Below are 17,329 nucleotides of genomic sequence, written 5' to 3' on the forward strand. Positions count from 1 at the left end.
GCCCACTCCATATATGTTGGTTTTGTTAGATGCTCATATACATATGGTCTATGAAATCAATAAAGAAATTTCAATGTTCCTTTACAATCAATGTGAGTTTGTGATGGGTATAAGGGTGGCACTGCGACCAGGCCTAGAACTATCGGCCCCTGAACTACTTACTGCCATCTGCATGGCCCGCTCGAAATATCTATAAAGAAAATGTTGGTTTTGTTATATGCTCATATACATATTGTCTATGAAATCAATAAAGAAAATTCAATGTTTCTTTACAATCAATGTGAGTGGTGACAGGTATGAGGGCGGCACTGGGACAAGGCCTAGAACTATCTGCCCCTGTACTACCTACTGCCATCTGCATGGCCAGCTCGATATACGTTTAAAGAAAATGTTGGTTTTGTTATATGCTCAAATACATATGGTCTATGAAATCAATAAAGAAAATACAATGTTCCTTTAAAATCAATGTGAGTGGTGTCACGTGTGAGGGCGGCACTCTGACAAGGCATAGAACTATCTGCCCCTGAACTACTTACTGAAATCTGCATGGCCGGCTCGATATATTTATAAATAAAATGTTGGTGTTCTTATATACTCACATACATATGGTCTATGAAATCAATAAAGAAAAATCAATGTTCCTTTACAATCAATGTGAGTGGTGATTGGTATGAGGGGGGCACTGGGACCAGGCCTAGAACTATCTGCCCCTGAACTACTTACTGAAATCACCATGGCCCGCTCGATATATCTATAAATAAAATGTTGGTTTTGTTATATGCTGATATACATATGGTCTATGAAATCAATAAAGAAAATTTAATGTTCCTTTACATACAATGTGTGTGGTGATGTGTATGAGGGTGGCACTGGGACCAGGCCTTGAACTATCTGCCCCTGAACTACTTACAGCCATCTTCATGGCGCGCTCGATATACGTATAAAGAAAGTGTTGGTTTTGTTATATGCGCATTTACATATGGTCTATGAAATCAATACAGAAAATTCAATGTTCCTTTACAATCAATGTGAGTGGTGACTGGTATGAGGGCGGCACTGGGACAAGGCCTAGAACTATCTGCCCCTGAACTACTTACTGCCATCTGCATGGCCTCCTCGATATATCTATAAAGAAAATGTTGGTTTTGTTATATGCTCATATACATATGGCCTATGAAATCAATAAAGAAAATTCAATGATCCTTTACAATCAATGTGAGTGGTGACAGGTATGAGGGCGGCACTGGGACCAGGCCTAGAACTATCTGCCCCTGAACTCAATACCGCCATCTGCAAGGCCCGCGCGATATATGTATAAAGAAAATGTTGGTTTAGTTATATGCTCATATACATGTGGCCTATGAAATCTATAAAGAAAATACAATGTTCCTTTACAATCAATGTGAGTGGTGATGGGTCTGAGGGCGGCTTTGGACAAGGCCTTGAACTATCTGTCCCTCTACTCTTTACTGCCATCTGTCAGTCCCGCACGATATATGTAGAAAGAAAATGTTGGTTTGGTGAAAAGTACATATACACGTGGTCCATGGAATCAATAAGTCAAATTCAATGTCCCTTCACAATAAATGTGAGTGGTGACGGGTATGAGGGTGGCAGTAAGACGAGGCCCAGAACTATATGCCCCTATATTCCTTACTGCAATCAGCATGGCCCGCTCGATATATCTATAAAGAAAATGTTGGTTTTGTTATATGTTCTTATACATATGGTCCACGAAATCAATAAAGAAAATTCAATGTACCTTTACAATCAATGTGAGTGGTGACAGGTATGAGGGCGGAACTGGGATAAGGCCTAGAACTATCTGCCCCTAAACTATTTACTGCCATCTGCTTGGCCCCTCGATATATGTATAAAGAAAATGTTGGTTTTGTTATATGCTCTTATACATATGGTCTATGAAATCAATAAAGAAAATTCAATGTTCCTTTACAATCAATGTGAGTGGTGACAGGTCTGTGGGTGGTACTGGGACAAGGCCTAGAACTATCTGCCTCTGAACTATTTACTGCCATCTGCATGGCCCGCTTGATATATGTATAAAGAAAATGTTGGTTTTGTTATATTCTCATATACATGTTGTCTACGAAATCAATAAAGAAAATTCATTGCTCCTTTACAATCAATGTGAGTGCTGACATGTATGAGGGCAGCACTGGGACAAGACCTAGAACTATCTGCCCCTGAACTACTTACTGCCATCTGCATGGCCCGCTCGATATATGTATAAGGAAAGTGTTGGTTTTGTTACATGCTCATATACATATGGTCTATGAAATCAATAAAGAAAATTCAATGTTCGTTTACAATCAATGTGAGTGGTGATGGGTAATAGGGCAGCACTGGGACAAGGCCTAGAACTATCTGCCCCTTAACTATTTACTGCCATCTGCATGGGCCGCTTGAGATATGTATAAAGAAAATGTTGGTTTTGTTATATGTTCATATACATATGGTCTATGAAATCAATAAAGAAAATTCAATGTTCCTTTACAATCAATGTGAGTGGTGCAAGGTATGTGGGTGGCACTGGGACAAGGCCTTGCACTATCTGCACCTGAACTATTTACTGATATCTGTATGGCCCGCTCGATATACGTATAAAGAAAATGTTGGTTTTGTTATATACTCATATACATATGGACTATGAAATCAATAAAAAAAATTCAATGTTCCTTTACAATCAATGTGAGTGGTGATGGGTATGAGGGCGGTACTGGGACCGGGCCTAGAATTATCTGAACCTGAACTACTTACTGAAATCTGCATGGCCCGCTCGATATATCTAAAAATAAAATGTTGGTTTTTTATATGCTCATATACATATGGTGTATGAAATCAATATAGAAAATTCAATGTTCCTTTACAATCAATGTGAGTGGTGAAAGGTATGTGGGCGGCACTGGGACAAGGCCTAGAACTATCTGCCCCTTAACTATTTACTGCCATCTGCATGGCCCGCTTGATATATGTATAAAGAAAATGTTGGTTTTGTTATATGCTCATATACATATGGTCTATGAAATCAATAAAGACAATTATTTGTTCCTTTACGATCAATGTGAGTTGTGACAGGTATGAGTGCGGCACTGTGACAAGGCTTAGAAATATCTGCCACTGAACTACTTACTGAAATCTGCATAGCCCGCTCGATATATCTATAAATAAAATGTTGGTTTTGTTATATGCTCATATACATATGGTCTATGAAATCAATAAAGAAAATTCAATGTTCCTTTACAATCGATGTGAGTGGTAACAGGTATGAGGGCGCCACTGGGACAAGGCCTAGAACTACCTGCCCCTGAACTACATACTGCTATCTGCATGACCCGCTCGATATATGTATAAAGAAAATGTTGGTTTTGTTATATGCTCATATACATATGGTCTATGAAATCAATAAAGAAAATTCAATGTTCCTTTACAATCAATGTGAGTGGTGACAGGTATGAGGGCGGCACTGGGACAAGGCCTAGAACTATCTGCCCCTGAACTACTTACTGCCATCTGCATGGCCCGCTCGATATATGTATACAGAAAATGTTGGTTTTGATATATTCTCATATACACACGGTCTATGAAATCAATAATGAAATTTCAATATTCCTTTACATTCAATGTGAGTGGTGATGGGTATGAGGGCGGCACTGGGACCAGGCCTAGAACTATCTGCCCCTGAACTACTTACTGCCATCTGCATGGCCGCTCGATATACGTATAAAGAAAATGTTGGTTTTGTTATATGCTCATATACATATGGTATATGAAATCAATTAGAAAATTCAATGTTCCTTTACAATCAATGTGAGTGGTGGCGGGTATGGGGGCGGCACTAAGACAAGGCCTAGAACTATCTGCCCCTGAACTACTTACAGCCATCTGCATGGCCAGCTCGAAATATCCATAAAGAAAATGTTGGTTTTGTTATATGCTCATATACATATAGACTATGAAATGAATAAACAAAATTCAATGTTCCTTTACAATCAATGTGAGTGGTGACAGGTATGAAGGTGGCACTGGGACAATTCCTAGAACTATCTGCCCCTGAACTACTTACTGCCATCACCATGGCCCACTCCATATATGTTGGTTTTGTTATATGCTCATATACATATGGTCTATGAAATCAATAAAGAAATTTCAATGTTCCTTTACAATCAATGTGAGTTTGTGATGGGTATGAGGGTGGCACTGCGACCAGGCCTAGAACTATCGGCCCCTGAACTACTTACTGCCATCTGCATGGCCCGCTCGATATATCTATAAAGAAAATGTTGATTTTGTTATATGCTCATATACATATGGTCTATGAAATCAATAAAAAAAATTCAATGTTCCTTTTCAATCAATGTGAGTGGTGACAGGTATAAGGGCGGGACTGGGACAAGGCCTAGAATTATCTGCCCCTGAACTACTTACAGCCATCTGCATGGTCCGCTCGATATATGTATAAACAAAGTGTTGGTTTTGTAATGTGCTCATTTACATATGGTCTATGAAATCAATAAAGAAAATTCAATGTTCCTTTACAATCAATGAGAGTGGTGATGGGTATGAGGGCGGCACTGAGACAAGGCCTAGAAATATCTCCCCTGAACTACTTACTGCCATCTGCATGGCCCGCTCGAAATATCTATAAAGAAAATGTTGGTTTTGTTATATGCTCATATACATATTGTCTATGAAATCAATAAAGAAAATTCAATGTTTCTTTACAATCGATGTGAGTGGTGACAGGTATGAGGGCGGCACTGGGACAAGGCCTAGAACTATCTGCCCCTGTACTACCTACTGCCATCTGCATGGCCAGCTCGATATACGTTTAAAGAAAATGTTGGTTTTGTTATATGCTCAAATACATATGGTCTATGAAATCAATAAAGAAAATACAATGTTCCTTTAAAATCAATGTGAGTGGTGTCACGTGTGAGGGCGGCACTCTGACAAGGCATAGAACTATCTGCCCCTGAACTACTTACTGAAATCTGCATGGCCGGCTCGATATATTTATAAATAAAATGTTGGTGTTCTTATATACTCACATACATATGGTCTATGAAATCAATAAAGAAAAATCAATGTTCCTTTACAATCAATGTGAGTGGTGATTGGTATGAGGGGGGCACTGGGACCAGGCCTAGAACTATCTGCCCCTGAACTACTTACTGAAATCACCATGGCCCGCTCGATATATCTATAAATAAAATGTTGGTTTTGTTATATGCTGATATACATATGGTCTATGAAATCAATAAAGAAAATTTAATGTTCCTTTACATACAATGTGTGTGGTGATGTGTATGAGGGTGGCACTGGGACCAGGCCTTGAACTATCTGCCCCTGAACTACTTACAGCCATCTTCATGGCGCGCTCGATATACGTATAAAGAAAGTGTTGGTTTTGTTATATGCGCATTTACATATGGTCTATGAAATCAATACAGAAAATTCAATGTTCCTTTACAATCAATGTGAGTGGTGACTGGTATGAGGGCGGCACTGGGACAAGGCCTAGAACTATCTGCCCCTGAACTACTTACTGAAATCTGCATGGCCGGCTCGATATATTTATAAATAAAATGTGGGTGTTCTTATATGCTCACATACATATGGTCTATGAAATCAATAAAGAAAAATCAATGTTCCTTTACAATCAATGTGAGTGGTGATTGGTATGAGGGGGCACTGGGACCAGGCCTAGAACTATCTGCCCCTGAACTACTTACTGAAATCACCATGGCCCGCTCGATATATCTATAAAGAAAATGTTGGTTTTGTTATATGCTCATATACATATTGTCTATGAAATCAATACAGAAAATTCAATGTTCCTTTACAATCAATGTGAGTGGTGACTGGTATGAGGGCGGCACTGGGACAAGGCCTAGAACTATCTGCCCCTGAACTACTTACTGCCATCTGCATGGCCTCCTCGATAAATGTATAAAGAAAATGTTGGTTTTGTTATATGCTCATATACATATGGTCAATGAAGTCAACAAAGAAAATTCAATTTTCCTTTACAATCAATGTGAGTGTTGACAGGTATGAGGGCGGCACTGGGACCAGGCCTAGAACTTTCTGCCCCTGAACTCCCTACCGCCATCTGCAAGGCCCGCTCGATATATGTATAAGGAAAATGTTGGTTAAGTTATATGCTCATATACGTGTGGTCTATGAAATCTATAAAGAAAATACAATATTCCTTTGCAATCAATGTGAGTGGTGACGGGTCTGAGGGCGGCTTTGGGACAAGGCCTTGAACTATCTGTCCCTCAACTCTTTACTGCCATCTGTCAGTCCCGCACGATATATGTAGAAAGAAAATGTTGGTTTCGTTATATGCTCATATACATATGGTATATGAAATCAATAAAGAAAATTCAATGTTCCTTTACAATCAATGTGAGTGGTGACAGGTATGAGGGCAGCACTGGGACAAGACCTAGAAATATCTGCCCCTGAACTCAATACTGCCATCTGCATGGCCCGCTCGATATATGTATGTAGAAAATGTTGGTTTTGTTATATGCTCATATACATATGGCCTATGAAATCAATAAAGAAAATTCAATGATCCTTTACAATCAATGTGAGTGGTGACAGGTATGAGGGCGGCACTGGGACCAGGCCTAGAACTATCTGCCCCTGAACTCAATACCGCCATCTGCAAGGCCCGCGCGATATATCTATAAAGAAAATGTTGGTTTAGTTATATGGTCATATACATGTGGCCTATGAAATCTATAAAGAAAATACAATGTTCCTTTACAATCAATGTGAGTGGTGATGGGTCTGAGGGCGGCTTCGGACCAGGCCTTGAACTATCTGTCCCTCTACTCTTTACTGCCATCTGTCAGTCCCGCACGATATATGTAGAAAGAAAATGTTGGTTTGGTGAAAAGTACATATACATTTGGTCCATGGAATCAATAAGTCAAATTCAATGTTCCTTCACAATAAATGTGAGTGGTGACGGGTATGAGGGTGGCAGTAAGACGAGGCCCAGAACTATATGCCCCTATATTCCTTACTGCAATCAGCATGGCCCGCTCAATATATCTATAAAGAAAATGTTGGTTTTGTTATATGTTCTTATACATATGGTCCACGAAATCAATAAAGAAAATTCAATGTACCTTTACAATCAATGTGAGTGGTGACAGGTATGAGGGCGGAACTGGGATAAGGCCTAGAACTATCTGCCCCTAAACTATTTACTGCCATCTGCTTGGCCCCTCGATATATGTATAAAGAAAATGTTGGTTTTGTTATATGCTCTTATACATATGGTCTATGAAATCAATAAAGAAAATTCAATGTTCCTTTACAATCAATGTGAGTGGTGACAGGTCTGTGGGTGGTACTGGGACAAGGCCTAGAACTATCTGCCTCTGAACTATTTACTGCCATCTGCAACGCCCGCTTGATATATGTATAAAGAAAATGTTGGTTTTGTTATATTCTCATATACATATTGTCTACGAAATCAATAAAGAAAATTCAATGCTCCTTTACAATCAATTTGAGTGCTGACATGTATGAGGGCAGCACTGGGACAAGACCTAGAACTATCTGCCCCTGAACTACTTACTGCCATCTGCATGGCCCGCTCGATATATGTATAAGGAAAGTGTTGGTTTTGTTACATGCTCATATACATATGGTCTATGAAATCAATAAAGAAAATTCAATGTTCCTTTACAATCAATGTGAGTGGTGATGGGTAATAGGGCAGCACTGGGACAAGGCCTAGAACTATCTGCCCCTTAACTATTTACTGCCATCTGCATGGCCCGCTTGAGATATGTATAAAGAAAATGTTGGTTTTGTTATATGTTCATATACATATGGTCTATGAAATCAATAAAGAAAATTCAATGTTCCTTTACAATCAATGTGAGTGGTGAAAGGTATGTGGGCGGCACTGGGACAAGGCCTTGAACTATCTGCACCTGAACTATTTACTGATATCTGTATGGCCCGCTCGATATACGTATAAAGAAAATGTTGGTTTTGTTATATGCTCATATACATATGGACTATGAAATCAATAAAAAAAATTCAATGTTCCTTTACAATCAATGTGAGTGGTGATGGGTATGAGGGCGGTACTGGGACCGGGCCTAGAATTATCTGAACCTGAACTACTTATTGAAATCTGCATGGCCCGCTCGATATATCTAAAAATATAATGTTGGTTTTTTATATGATCATATACATATGGTGTATGAAATCAATATAGAAAATTCAATGTTCCTTTACAATCAATGTGAGTGGTGATAGGTATGTGGGCAGCACTGGGACAAGGCCTAGAACTATCTGCCCCTTAACTATTTACTGCCATCTGCATGGCCCGCTTGATATATGTATAAAGAAAATGTTGGTTTTGTTATATGCTCATATACATATGGTCTATGAAATCAATAAAGACAATTATTTGTTCCTTTACGATCAATGTGAGTTGTGACAGGTATGAGTGCGGCACTGTGACAAGGCTTAGAACTATCTGCCCCTGAACTACTTACTGAAATCTGCATAGCCCGCTCGATATATCTATAAATAAAATGTTGGTTTTGTTATATGCTCATATACATATGCACTATGAAATCAATAAAAAAAAATTCAAAGTTCCTTTACAATCAATGTGAGTGGTGACAGGTATGAGGGCGGCACTGGGACAAGGCCTAGAACTATCTGCCCCTGAACTACTTACTGCCATCTGCATGGCACGCTCGATATATGTATGTAGAAAATGTTGGTTTCATATATTCTCATATACATATGGTCTATGAAATCAATAAAGAAAATTCAATGTTCCTTTACAATCAATGTGAGTGGTGAGAGTTATGAAGGTGGCACTGGGACAAGGCCTAGAACTATCTGCCCCTGAACTACTTACTGCCATCTGCATGGCCCGCTCGATATATGTATAAAGAAAATGATGGTGTTTTTATATGATCATATACATATGGTCTATGAAATCAATAAAGAAAATTCAATGTTCCTTTACAATCAATGTGAGTGGTGACAGGTATAAGGGCGGCACTGGGCCAAGCCCTGGACTATCTGCCCCTGAACTACTTACTGCCATCTGCATGGCCCGCTCGATATATGTATAAAGAAAATGTAGGTTTTGTTATATGCTCATATACATATGGTCTATGAAATCAATAAAGAAAATTCAATGTTCCTTTACAATCAATGTGAGTGGTGATGGGTATGAGGGCGGCACTGGGACCAAGTCTAGAACTATCTGCCCCTGAACTACTTACTGCCATCTGCATGGCGCGCTCGATATATCTGTAAAGAAAATGTTGGTTTAGTTATATGCTCGTATACATTTTGTTTATGAAATCAATAAAGAATATTCAATGTTCCTTTACAATCAATGTGAGCTGTGATAGGTATGAGTGCAGCACTGGGACAAGACCTAGGACTGTCTGTACCAGAACTACATACTGCCATCTGCATGGCCCGCTTTATATATGTATAAGGAAAATGTTGGTTTTGTTATATGCTCATATAAATATGGTCTATGAAATCAATAAAGAAAATTCAATGTTCCTTTACAATCAATGTGAGTGGTGATGGGTATGAGGGCGGCACTGGGACCAGGACTAGAACTATCTGCCCCTGAACTACTAACTGCGATCTGCATGACCCGCTCGATATATGTATAAAGAAAATGTTGGATTTGTTATATGCTCATATACATATGGTCTATGAAACCAATAAAGAAGATTCAATGTTCCTGTACAATAAATGTGAGTGGTGACAGGTATGAGGGCGGCACTGTGACAAGGCCTAAAACTATCTGCCCCTCAACTACTTACTGCCATCTGCATGGCCCACTCGATATATGTATAAAGAAAATGTTGGTTTTGTTATATGCTCATATACATAGGGTCTATGAAATCAATAAAGAAAATTCAATGTTCCTTTACAATCAATGTGAGTGGTGACCGGTATGAGGGCGCCACTGGGACAAGGCCTAGAACTATCTGCCCATGAACTACTTACTGCCATCTGCATAGCCAGTTCGAAATATCTATAAAGAAAATGTTTCTCTTGCTATATGCTAATGTACATATGGTCTATGAAATCAATAAAGAAAATTCAAAATGTTCCTTTACAATCTACGTGAGTGGTGACAGGTATGAGGGCGCCACTGGGACAAGGCCAAGAACTATCTACACCTAAACTACTTACTGATATCTGCATGGCCCGCTCGATTTATGTATAAAGAAAATGTTGGTTTTGTTATATGCTCATATACATATAGACTATGAAATCAATAAACAAAATTCATTGTTCCTTTACAATCAATTTGAGTGGTGACAGGTATGAGGGCGGCACTGGGACAATTCCTAGAACTATAGGCCCCTGAACTACTTACTGCCATCAGCATGGCCCACACGATATATGTTGGTTTTGTTATATGCTCACATACATATGGTGTATGAAATCAATAAAGAAATTTCAATGTTCCTTTACAATCAATGTGTGTGGTGATTGGTATGAGTGCGGCACTGGGACCAGGCCTAGAACTATCTGCCCCTGAACTACTTACTGCCATCTGCATGGCCAGCTCGATATATGTATAAAGAAAATGTTGGTTTTGTTGTATGCTCATATACATAAGGTCTATGAAATCAATAAAGAAAATTCAATGTTCCTTTACAATCAAGGTGAGTGGTGATTGGTATGAGGGCGGCACTGGGACCAGGCCTAGAAATATCTGACCCTGTCCTACGTACTGAAATCTGTATGGCCCGCTCGATATATCTATAAATAAAATGTTGGTTTTGTTATATGCTCATATACATATGGTCTATGAAATAAATAAGGAATATTTAATGTTCCTTTACAATCAATGTGAGTGGTAATGGGTATGAGGGCGGCACTGGGACCAGGCCTAGAACTATCTGCCCCTGAACTACTTACTGAAATATGCATGGCCCGCTCGATATATGTATAAAGAATCTGTTGGTTTTGTTATATGCTCATATACATATTGTCTATAAAATCAATAAAGAAAATTCAATGTTCCTTTACAATCAATGTGAGTGGTGACAGGTATGAGGGTGGCAGTAGGACAAGGCCCAGAACTATCTGCCCCTATATTCCTTACTGCAATCAGTATGGTCCGCTCGATATCTCTATCAAGAAAATGTTGCTTTTGTTATATGTTCATATACATATGGTCTATGAAATCAATAATGAATATTCAATGTTCCTTTGCAATCATTGTGAGTGGTGGCAGGTATGAAGGCAGCACTGGGACAAGGCCTAGAACTACCTGCCCCTGAACTACTTACTGCCATCTGCATGGCCCGCTCGATATATGTATACAGAAAATGTTGGTTTTGATATATTCTCATACACATATGGACTATGAAATCAATATAGAAAATTCAATGTTCCTTTACAATCAATGTGAGTGGTGATGGGTATGAGGACGGCATTGGGACCAAGCCTAGAACTATCTGCGCCTAAACTACTTACTGCCATCTGCATGGCACGCTCGATATATCTATAAAGAAAATGTTGGTTTTGTTATATGCTCATATACATATGGTATATGAAATCAATAAAGAATATTCAATGTTCCTTTACAATCAATGTGAGTGGTGACGGGTATGAGGGCGGCACTGTGACCAGACCTAGAACTATCTGCCCCTGAACTACTGACTGCCATCTGCATGGCCCGCTCGATATATCTATAAATAAAATGTTGCATTTGTTATATGCTCATATACATATGGTCTATGAAATCAATAAAGAAAATTCAATGTTCCTTTACAATCAATGTGAGTGGTGACAGGTATGAGGGCGCCACTGGGACAAGGCCTAGAACTATCAGCCCATGAACTACTTACTGCCATCTGCATAGCCAGTTCGAAATATCTATAAAGAAAATGTTTCTTTTGTTATATGCTCATATACATATGGTCTATGAAATCAATAAAAAAATTCAAAATGTTCCTTTACAATCAATGTGAGTGGTGACAGGTATGATGGCGCCACTGGGACAAGGCCTAGAACTATCTACCCCTCAACTACTTACTGCTATCTGCATGGCCCGCTCGATATATGTATAAAGAAATTGTTGGTTTCGCTATATGCTCATATACATATAGACTATGAAATTAATAAACAAAATTCATTGCTCCTTTACAATCAATGTGAGTGGTGACAGGTATGAGGGCGGCACTGGGACAAGGCCTAGAACTATCTGCCCCTGAACTACTTACTGCCATCAGCATGGCCCACACGATATATGTTGGTTTTGTTATATGCTCATATACATATGGTCTATGAAATCAATAAAGAAATTTCAATGTTCCTTTACAATCAATGTGTGTGGTGATTGGTATGAGGGCGGCACAGGGAAAAGGCCTAGAACTATTTGCCCCTGAACTACTTTCTGCCATCTGCATGGTCCGCTCGAAATATCTATAAAGAAAATGTTGGTTTTGTTATATGCTCATATACATATTGTCTATGAAATCAATAAAGAAAATTCAATGTTCCTTTACAATCAATGTGAGTGGTGACAGGTATGAGGGCGGCACTGTGACAAAGCCAAGAACTATCGGCCCCTGAACAACTTACTGCCATCTGCATGGTCGCTCGATATATGTATAAAGAAAATGTTGGTTTTGTTATATGCTCATATACATATGTCTATGAAATCAATTAGAAAATTCAATGTTCCTTTACAAACAATGTGAGTGGTATCAGGAAAGGGGGGGCACTGGGACAAGGCCTAGAACTATCTGCCCCTGAACTACTTACTGAAATCTGCATGGCCCGCTGGATATATGTATACAGAAAATGTTGTTTTTGATATATTCTCATACACATAAGGACTATGAAATCAATAAAGAAAATTCAATGTTCCTTTACAATCAATGTGAGTGGTGATGGGTATGAGGGCGGCACTGGGACCAGGCCTAGAACTATCGGCACCTAAACTACGTACTGCCATCTGCATGGCACGCTCGATATACCTATAAATAAAATGTTGGTTATGTTATATTCTCATATACATATGGTCTATGAAGTCAATAAAGTAAATTCAATTTTCCATTACAATCAATGTGAGTGGTGATGGGTATGAGGGCGGCACTGGGACCAGGACTAGAACTATCTGTCCCTGAACTACTTACTGCCACCTGCATGGCCCGCTCGATATATGTATAAAGAAAATGTTGGTTATGTTATATGCTCATATACATATGTTCCATGAAATCAATAAAGAAAATACAATGTTCCTTTACAATCAATGTGAGTTGTGAGGGTAAGAGGGCGGCATTGGGACAAGGCCTTGAACTATCTGCCCCTCAACTCTTTACTGCCATCTGCCAGTACCGCACAATATATGTATAAAGAAAATGTTGGTTTGGTGATAAGTTCATATACATGTGGTCTATGGAATGAATAAATCAAATTCAATGATCCTTTACAATAAATGTGAGTGCTAACAGGTATGAGGGTGGCACTGGGACAAGGTCTAGAATTATCTGCCCCTGAACTACTTACTGAAATCTGCATGGCCCCCTCGATATATGTATAAAGAAAATGTTGGTTTAGTTACATGCTCATATACATATAGAATATGAAATCAATAAACAAAATTCATTGTTCCTTTACAATCAATTTGAGTGGTGACAGGTATGAGGGCGTAACTGGGACAATTCCTAGAACTATAGGCCCCTGAACTACTTACTGCCATCAGCATGGCCCACACGATATATGTTGGTTTTGTTATATGCTCACATACATATGGTGTATGAAATCAATAAAGAAATTTCAATGTTCCTTTACAATCAATGTGTGTGGTGATTGGTATGAGTGCGGCACTGGGACCAGGCCTAGAACTATCTGCCCCTGAACTACTTACTGCCATCTGCATGGCCAGCTCGATATATGTATAAAGAAATTGTTGGTTTTGTTATATGCTCATATACATATGGTCTATGAAATGAATAAAGAAAATTCAATGTTCCTTTACAATCAATGTGAGTGGTTATAGGTTTGAGGGCGGCACTGGGACCAGGCCTAGATCTATCTGCCCCTGAACTACTTACTGCCATCTGCATGGCCCGCTCGAAATATCTATAAGGAAAATGTTGGTTTTGTTATATGCTCATATACATATGCTCTATGAAATCAATAAAGAAAATTCAATGTTCCTTTACAATCAATGTGAGTGGTGACAGGTATGAGGGCACCAGTGGTACAAGGCCTAGAACTATCTGCCCCTGAACTACTTACTGCTATCTGCATGGCCCGCTCTATATATGTATAAAGTATATGTTGGTTTTGTTATATGCTAATATAATATGGTCTATGAAATCAATAAAGACAATTCAATGTTCTTTACAATCAATGTGAGTGGTGATGCGTATGTGGGCGGCACTGTGACCAGGTCTAGAATTATCTTCCCCTGAACTAATTACTGCCGTCTGCATGGCCAGCTCGATTTATGTATAAGTAAAATGTTGGTTTTTTTATATGTTCATATATATATGGTCTATGAAATCAATAAAGAAAATTCAATGTTCCTTTACAATCAATGTGAGTGGTGATTGGTATGTGAGCGGTACTGGGAGCAGTCCTAGAACTACCTGCCACTGAACTACTTACTTAAAGCTGCATGGTCCGCTCGAACTAACTATAAATAAAATGTTGGTTTTGTTATATGCTCATATACATATGGTCTATGAAATCAATAAAGAAAATTCAATTTTCCATTACAATCAATGTGAGTGGTGATGGGTATGAGGGCGGCACTGGGACCAGGCCTAGAACTATCTGCCCCTGAACTACTTACTGCCATCTGCATGGCCCGCTCGATATATGTATAAAGAAAATATTGGTTCTGTTATATGCTCATATACAAATGGTCTATGAAATCAATAAAGAAAATTCAATGTTCCTTTACAATCAATGTGAGTGGTGACCGGTATAAGGGCGGCACTGTGACAAGACCTAGAAATATCTATCCCTGAACTACTTACTGCCATCTGCATGGCCCGCTCGTTATATGTATAAAGAAAATGTTGGTTTAGTTATATGCTTATATACATATGGTCTATGAAATCAACAAAGAAAATTCAATGTTCCTTTACAATCAATGTGAGTGGTGACGGGTATGAGGGCGGCACTGTGACCAGACCTAGAACTATCTACCCCTGAACTACTTACTGCCATCTGCATGGCCCGCTCGATATATCTATCAAGAAAATGTTGGTTTTGTTATATGCTCATATACATATGGTCTATGAAAACAATAAAGAAAATTCAATGTTCCTTTATAATCAATGTGAGTAGTGACGGGTATGAGGGCGGCACTGGGAACAGGCCTAGAACTATCTGCCCCTGAACTACTTACTGCCATCTGCATAGTCCGCTCGATATATCTATAAAAGAAATGTTGGTTTTGTTATATGCTCATATACATATGGTCTATGAAATCAATAAAGAAAATTCAATGTTCCTTTACAAACAATGTGAGTGGTGACAGGTATGAGGGAGTCACTGGGACAAGGCCTAGAACTATCTGCCCCTGAACTACTTACTGCCATCTGCATGGTCCGCTCGATATATCTATAAAAGAAATGTTGGTTTTGTCATATGCTCATATACATATGGTCTATGAAATAAATAAAGAAAATTCAATGTTCCTTTACAAACAATGTGAGTGGTGACAGGTATAAGGGCGGCACTGTGACAAGGCCTAGAAATATCTGCCCCTGAACTACTTACTGCCATCTGCATGGCCCGCTCGTTATATGTATAAAGAAAATGTTGGTTTAGTTATATGCTCATATACATATGGTCTATGAAATCAACAAAGAAAATTCAATGTTCCTTTACAATCAATGTGAGTGGTGACGGGTATGAGGGCGGCACTGTGACCAGACCTAGAACTATCTGCCCCGGAACTACTTACTGCCATCTGCATGGCCCGCTCGATATATCTATAAAGAAAATGTTGGTTTTGTTATATGCTCATATACATATGGTCTATGAAAACAATAAAGAAAATTCAATGTTCCTTTATAATCAATGTGAGTAGTGACGGGTATGAGGGCGGCACTGGGAACAGGCCTAGAACTATCTGCCCCTGAACTACTTACTGCCATCTGCATGGTCCGCTCGATATATCTATAAAAGAAATGTTGGTTTTGTTATATGCTCATATACATATGGTCTATGAAATCAATAAAGAAAATTCAATGTTACATTACAAACAATGTGAGTGGTGATGTGTATGAGGGTGGCACTGTGACCAGGCCTAGAACTATCTGCCCCTGAACTACTTACTGCCAACTGCATGGCCCGCTCGATATATGTATAAAGAAAATGTTGGTTATGTTATATGCTCATATACATGGGGTCTATGAAATCTATAAAGAAAATACAATGTTCCTTTACAATCAATGTGAGTGGTGAGGGTAAGAGTGCGGCATTTGGAAAAGGCCTTGAACTATCTGCCCCTCATCTCTTTACTGCCATCTGCCAGTACCGCACAATTCATGTATAAAAAAAATGTTGGTTTGGTGATAAGTTCATATACTTGTGGTCTATGGAATCAATAAATCAAATTCAATGATCCTTTATAATAAATGTGAGTGCTAACGGGTATGAGGGTGGCACTGGGACAAGGTCTAGAACTATCTGCTCCTGAACTACTTACTGAAATGTGCATGGCCCGCTCGATATATGTATAAGGAAAATGTTGGTTTTGTTACATGCTCATATACATATGGTCTATGAAATCAATAAAGAAAATTCAGTGTTCCTTTACAATCAATGTGAGTGGTTATACGTTTGAGGGCGGCACTGGGAACAGGCCTAGAACTATCTGCCCCTGAACTACTTACTGCCATCTGCATGGCCCGCTCGATATATGTATAAAAAAAATGTAGGTTATGTTATATGCTTATATACATAGGGTCCATGAAATCTATAAAGAAAATACAATGTTCCTTTACAATCAATGTGAGTGGTGAGGGTAAGAGGGCGGCATTTGGACAAGGCCTTGAACTATCTGCCCCTTAACTCTTTACTGCCATCTGCCAGTACCGCACAATACATGTATAAAAAAAATGTTGGTTTGGTGATAAGTTCATATACATGTGGTCTATGGAATCAATAAATCAAATTCAATGATCCTTTATAATAAATGTGAGTGCTAACGGGTATGAGGGTGGCACTGGGACAAGGTCTAGAACTATCTGCTCCAGAACTACTTACTGAAGTCTGCATGGCCCGCTCGATATATGTA

The sequence above is a fragment of the Schistocerca gregaria genome, chromosome 1 (genome assembly GCF_023897955.1).
Source record: "Schistocerca gregaria isolate iqSchGreg1 chromosome 1, iqSchGreg1.2, whole genome shotgun sequence".
In the NCBI taxonomy this organism is placed as follows: Eukaryota; Metazoa; Arthropoda; class Insecta; order Orthoptera; family Acrididae; genus Schistocerca; species Schistocerca gregaria.